The sequence below is a fragment of the Anopheles gambiae genome, chromosome 2 (genome assembly GCF_943734735.2).
Source record: "Anopheles gambiae chromosome 2, idAnoGambNW_F1_1, whole genome shotgun sequence".
Lineage (NCBI taxonomy): Eukaryota > Metazoa > Arthropoda > Insecta > Diptera > Culicidae > Anopheles > Anopheles gambiae.
Window position 1 is genome coordinate 70,301,363 of NC_064601.1, and position 6,607 is coordinate 70,307,969.

Consider the following 6,607-nt stretch of genomic DNA (forward strand, 5'->3'; position numbering starts at 1 on the left):
GAACGAATCCCGAGCAGCGCGTCAGCGGTCTGCCCGCAACAGACGGCGTCGCGGCAGAGCTGAGGATCGGGCACGAGTGCGTCTGGCGGCAGACGTCGCAGCAGCGCTGGAAGCCCGCGATGACGAAATACTGCGGGCGGCAGTAGAGGCGGAGCGCGAGGACCTAGCTCCCCCTCCAATTCCTCGTCGAAATAGGGGAGGACCACCTTCCCCGGAGACGGTGAGGGTTCGGCACGAACGGCGTCTGTTCATGCAGCGAGCGTGGAGAGCTCGTGTTCAACAAGAGGGTCCTTCGACAACGCGCCGTCGTCGGTCCATTCCAACGGAGGCGGACTTGATTCGGTCAAGACGGAACAGACGTGAGAACGAAGGACGCCGTCGAGCTTCGGCTGCAGGTCGGCGATGAACACCTGCGGAGGAGGCTTCCGCTAGCGAGGCGGAATGGTCGGACCGTTAAGCAGAGAGACAATTTCAATGACCGAGACTAAGCACGAGGGAGTCATGCGGACTCGGGAAGCGTCCCTTTTCAACAAGTGGGAAGTAGATATAAGCGAAAATAAAGAAATGGGATAGCACCATCCGAAAGGGTCGATTTACGTAGGGCAAATCCCTGGCGGGCGACGCCGTACGTTAAGAGTGTAGGTTTGACGTAGTTATGTTATCAAATAAAGCCTGCAATGTCTTAAAAAAAAACCATTAATATACATAAGTTGAGTAAAACTAATTTAGTTATGACGCCACAAGAGCGTCAGAATGTTCGACGTGCCGCACAGCTGCTCTCACATACTACTGCTATATCCTTGCGCCGTTATTTTAAAAATAATGCTGAAGCTACGGTCTTGGCGAATTTCATAGAAAAAGTAGACTTATGGTTCAGCATATTGAACTCCTATAGTCCTTTCGCCAAATTAGACTATAAAAATCTTATACAGCAAGCGATGATCGGATAAAAGCATTAGATGAAACGTTCGAATTAGTTTCAAATATGACCGTGATTGGTAAACATAGCTTACACATTTATCAAAAGTCAATGCTGATGCTGATAAAGTCTCTTAAAATGCTTTATGATGATCTTCGTAAAATACACAACATTTCCTTCATATCCACTTACAAGGTAATTAATGACATAAAAAAAGCATATATTCATATTGATCTACCATCCTTTTTAATTTAGCTCAATCAAGATGTACTAGAGATTTTTTTCTCACAGCTAAGGCATATAGGAGGGGTATATGATCATCCCTCACCAATGAGCTGCATTCATCGTATTAAGATGATTATATTAGGAAAAGCACCTACGTTCTTAAAAAATCAAACAGACCTGAAGCCATCTACATTTTCCTGTACAGCTGAATATATCTCATCGCAAATTCGGACATCGATTGATATTGAAAATGAAGGTTCTGAACAGGCTAATGACGGTGATATAATTTCAGCATCAATCATTACCTCGGCCTTATTCAACCACCAGTTAAACAAAACATACAAGCCGATACCCTGAGTTCGAGAATCAATGAAATGTTAAGCTCCGTCAGCAGTTCCCCTATCGAGCTTCCTGAAGAAGACAGCGATGGACTCGAGTATATTATGGGTTCCACATTTTAATTTGGGTAATCTGAGTCTTAATTTGAATAGCGACCATTCGTAAAGCCATCCACCTTCATTTGTAAAACATTTGTTGGTTGCTGGTTTGTTTGTTCCTTCAGAAGCTTTTTTGAAACAAGGATACAAGATGGAGAATGCACCCAAATGGGAATTTTAACAAAAAACTTTATAAATCAAAGAGATTAGCTAAGCGACTTAAAAAGGATTCCCCGAGTTACCGTTAATAATTCTACAACTATTTGCTAAACAACGCATAAATGTACGTATAAAATTTCTCAATATGAAAATAGCTTATGAAAAAAGGGCTTTTAACAAACGAAAAGCACCATCACATCCCAAAACTGCGAAAAAATGCGAAAAATTACAAATTAGTTGCTTAAATTTCATTTCAATGCTATATTGGAGGTTTAATAAAGTATATTTTGTTTGTTTAACGGATGTATCAAACAGACAGAAATATGAATTACATAAATTTACTTATGGTGATGTATAAATTATAATAGTATATATTAGTGAATAAGCACATTTTTTTTAAATATAACTATTCCGACTAGACCATATAAATAAATAAATGTAGTTGTTCACAATGTTGTTTGTTTCCCTAGCAAAAGGCCAGGGCCTGCCACCGGCATGTGGGAAAGTTTACTGGCAGGCCCTGGGACCTGCCATCGGGCTGAACGTGTTAAACGATTGGTACGGCGACCAATTCAGAAAACTATGTTGAGTATATTTGTGACAATAATGTTTGTGAGCATAGTATTTTGCTTCTGATGATTCTTTTGAGTAGCGCTAGCTTGTACCGATGCACTTGTTTTTTCAACAAATAACGTATGTAATTTCAATCACCATTTGGTATCGTTGCATTCTAAGAGTTTGGTTATGCTATCTTGTTATGTTCTAATGCTCCAGTGTTAGATTTTGCTAATGTTTACGTTGCCTTAGCTGTTTAGTTGCAATTGTTGGCCTGGAAAAAATCCAAAAATGAGTTGTATAGAAATGTAAGAAATGAAGGACTTCTAGTATCATCAAGCTCGTAAGATTACAGTCAAGCTTCTGTGCTGCATATGCGTCGGAATATTTCGTCGCCTTTGATGCGGGACTTCCTTTCTGCAGCCGAGGCGTAATGTACCGTCACCGTGACAGACGGGGCCATACCTAGATAGCAAAGCCGAAGGCCTTTGTATGGGAGCCATCGCGCTCATCAAGGCTCACTTAGTCGCGCGCATAACGCAAAATGTGCGCGAAGGCAAAAAAATCCCGAATGCGCTTCGTGTGGCCCTCTCTCGTGTTTCTAGTTTTATTCTCTCTCGCATGTCATCACTCTCTCCCTGTTTTTCGGATTGAAATGAGATATTACTCTCTTGATTTGGTTGCGGCGGCCTAGCTGCTTCACACTCTTTATTTCTCTTCTTTTTGCAGTTCCCACAAGAGGATTCACACATGTGTTCTCACATATTTACATACACACACACGGTGGTTGGTAGACTGGCGCGGCTGTTTCCAATTCTGTCTTCTCTTCTTCCTCTCTCTTCACACCGCGCTGGAGCCCGTTTGGTGGTGCGCATGTTCAGCCTGCTTGGTTTTTGCCTGAGGGGAGATGTCATCAAATTTGGCGCGCCTCAACCGCGGTGTTGTATGAACCTTTGTGCTTGAGGATCAATTGAACCTTGAACGCCTGCGCACACAGTGTCGCAATTTGAAGAGGTTTGGAGAACAGCTAGCGGTAACAGCACACATCTGAAACTTGTAAAGTGCAATGTTTTAATTAGAATAAATGTCACATAGCACTAGACACTTAGAAAAGGACACTTACCCAAACAATTAGATGATAAAAATTCGTCCTCCGATGAAGCAGAAAGAACACCGTGGATGGTGCAGTACGGGAAAGTGTTTTACGCAGGAAAAATAGTTCACGCAGCACACAAACACACACTCTTACGTCCACGGTTCAGAGCACACTGAAGTCGCTCTTTGGCTTGGATGAAAAGAGCAAACACCCTGATGAGTGGGTTGGAAGAAAATGACTTGTGTTCAACAGAGATGGGTAGAATCAAACACACGAAGTGTGCAGGAGAATTCTCTTCGTGTGGCAAGAGAGAATTGACTAACACTCTGATGAGCGAGAACGCAACAAACGTTGTGGAATGTAGAAATGGGATAGGAATAGTGAGCGAAGGAAGTTTTTGGACATGAGGGGGTTGAAACTGGGAGAAAAAAGCTTCGGTTGCTACTTGGGTATACGCCGACGCCGATGCAGAAGGTGATGCGCTTAAGGGAGGGAGAATTACTTCCTCCCTTGATGTGCGGCTGCAGCGGGTGGTGTGAAGCCGCCTGGCCAATGCAGTCGCCAACAATGAGACGGCAGCAGGGGCCAATCTCTTTGGGATTCACAAAGCAGCACATTCAACTGAATCCCAGGAGACTGTATATTGTAAAATTAGATATTTTAAAGACGAAAGTGACATGCGAAACAGCATATCAGAATTCCGTAATGAATTGTTTGTAATATTTGAAAATAATACAAACCCGTAACTATTCGATGAAGATAAGGCATTACATTGATGAGGGACTTACATTATAATACTGAAATAATAAAACAATCCTTGCAATACTTTTTTTAGAAATAAAACTGATTGAGCGACGATGTTATGCACAGGAAGAAAAGATAAACAATATCGGTTATAAAGTGTTAAATTTGACAATCGTCATGTCGATCTAAATCTTTCGATAAGCTCACCTCCTTTCTACTCACTTTGATTGTACCACATATCTTGGTATACGCGGTCTATGCGGTGCTGTCATTCGGTTAAATAAACGTAACCAAAATCAAATTGAAGAAAACCGTATTCAGGTGAGTTTTAGTTTTACAAATTATGTTGAGAACGCGGATGAGTTTTGAATATTAGATTTAACGTATAAATTTTTTGAAGACTGCTCCACCACACAAAAAAATATAGCGAAATCTATCAAAAATGGATGAGCGATACAGAATAGCGCTGTTAAATTGAACCGAAGTGTTTGCCAGTTTCGCTCGTTTTCATATCCTCCAGCAAAGAAGACCGAGAACACGCATTTGGGCAAGACCAATGCTGTTGGAACTAAATCAAAATGCAAGCCAGTTAATGCGTGCGATTCTGGAGGAAGAGCTCGACAATACCGTTATTAATTTTATGCGGCTAGTGAGATGGGACTTTGCTTATCTGTTGACAGCTATAACACTCCGCATCCGTAGGCAGGATTACACCAAAAAACAAACTTATTATAAAACTAAGATTTCTGGCTTCTGGTGATAGTTTCAAAAGCTTGGAATACGCCAGTCGAGTAAGTTATTGATTGAATATTGCGGAAAAGAGTAAATTAATTAATGTTGCAATCTATTTTTATCACATTATAGGTATCTGAACAATCGATATTATTGTTCATCTCAGAAGTGTGCAACAGTTTGCTAATTTATCTTCGCAAATACGTAAAGGTTCGTAAAAAAATAATTATTACATTTGTTGCTAATTAATTTGAAACTTATTTTAATTATGTTTCTAAATGTCTTATTACAGCTTCCGTCGACACAGCAAGAATGGCTTACGGTGTCGGATGCATTCAATGCCAAATGGTAGTTTCCCCATGCTATTTGTACCATCGATGGAAAGCGTGTTGCCATCAAAGCTGCTGCCAAAAGTGGAACGGAATATTATAACTACAAACATTTTTTTAGTATTGTGTTGCGGATGCTGACTGCAATTTGATGTTTGTTGACGTTGGGTGCAAGGGTCGTATATGAGACAGTGGAATTTTAAGGACCTCTCGTCTTTACGGTATGCTGGAATGAAAGGAATTAAACATCCCAGAGGCGGAACCGGTAAATCAAAATTCTTCCATCAGAGTCCCGTATATGCTCTTGGGAGACCTTTCGGTGGTGTTACAGTTCAATAGAACGCCTTTTTAACGAACGCCATTCTCTGGCACGAAGGGTTGTTGAAATGGCTTTCGGGATACTCAATGTTTAGAGTTCTTCGACTACTATGGGACTATGGAACTGAATCCAGAAACGGCCAGCTTGATAGTACTTACTACAGTATACCTTCATAATTTTATTAGAAGAACTGAAATAACGAGGAGAGACAGATGGGATAATGAAGAATTAAACCATAATTTCACTCCTTTACGTGGAATAGTTCCTCATACAACCTACGAACTTATGCAAATCCGTTTACATTTTCGAACCCTTGAAAAATCCTGTTATGAAGGTGTTAATGATGAAGAGGAAGTTTCGAAATTGATGAAGACACGATGTTGTTGCTTTGAGCTCTGGAACTTGACTGACTTTATTCAGAAAAAAACATCCGATTATATACTTGAGAAAACTACAAACTACAGCAGTTTTGCGCTGCGTAATAGATTTACGCTGAAGTATCTTTTACACGTAGGTATATTGCGCCCTCTACCTTATACCAGACGTACTAAGGGTGACGCGTTACCATTACGCTTGCCATAACAGAAGGTATAACATAAATATTAATAAATTAAACGAAGAACCAGAACATAATAACAAATGAGTTCTTATTAATTAAAATTGCTTCTATCTTAGTTACTTGTTTCTATCCCCGGGACATGAGGTTGTGGCATAAGTTTTTCATCCTCATCTGTGATGGGTAAAGTTTTGCAAAAATCTGGAGTCGACTCGAATCTGACTCCGGATTATGCTGACCTTCCGGAGTTAGCATCGCAGATCCCATTGCCTATAACACCAAACCCAGTTTTCGGCAATGAGCAGAAAGCCACGACAGTCCCGGTGCGTGCAAGACTTCCCGAAATCGTGCTACAACATTTCGACGGAAATATTCGCGACTGGCCTGCCTTCCGTGACGCGTTTCAATCACTGATACAGCAGCTGACCGAATGTGACAAGCTGCATTATCTTGCTGCGTCGTTCACTAAGGACGAACGCGCGGTGATCGACGCTTTGGAAATTACATCCAAAAACTACGACGTAGTCTGGAAGCTG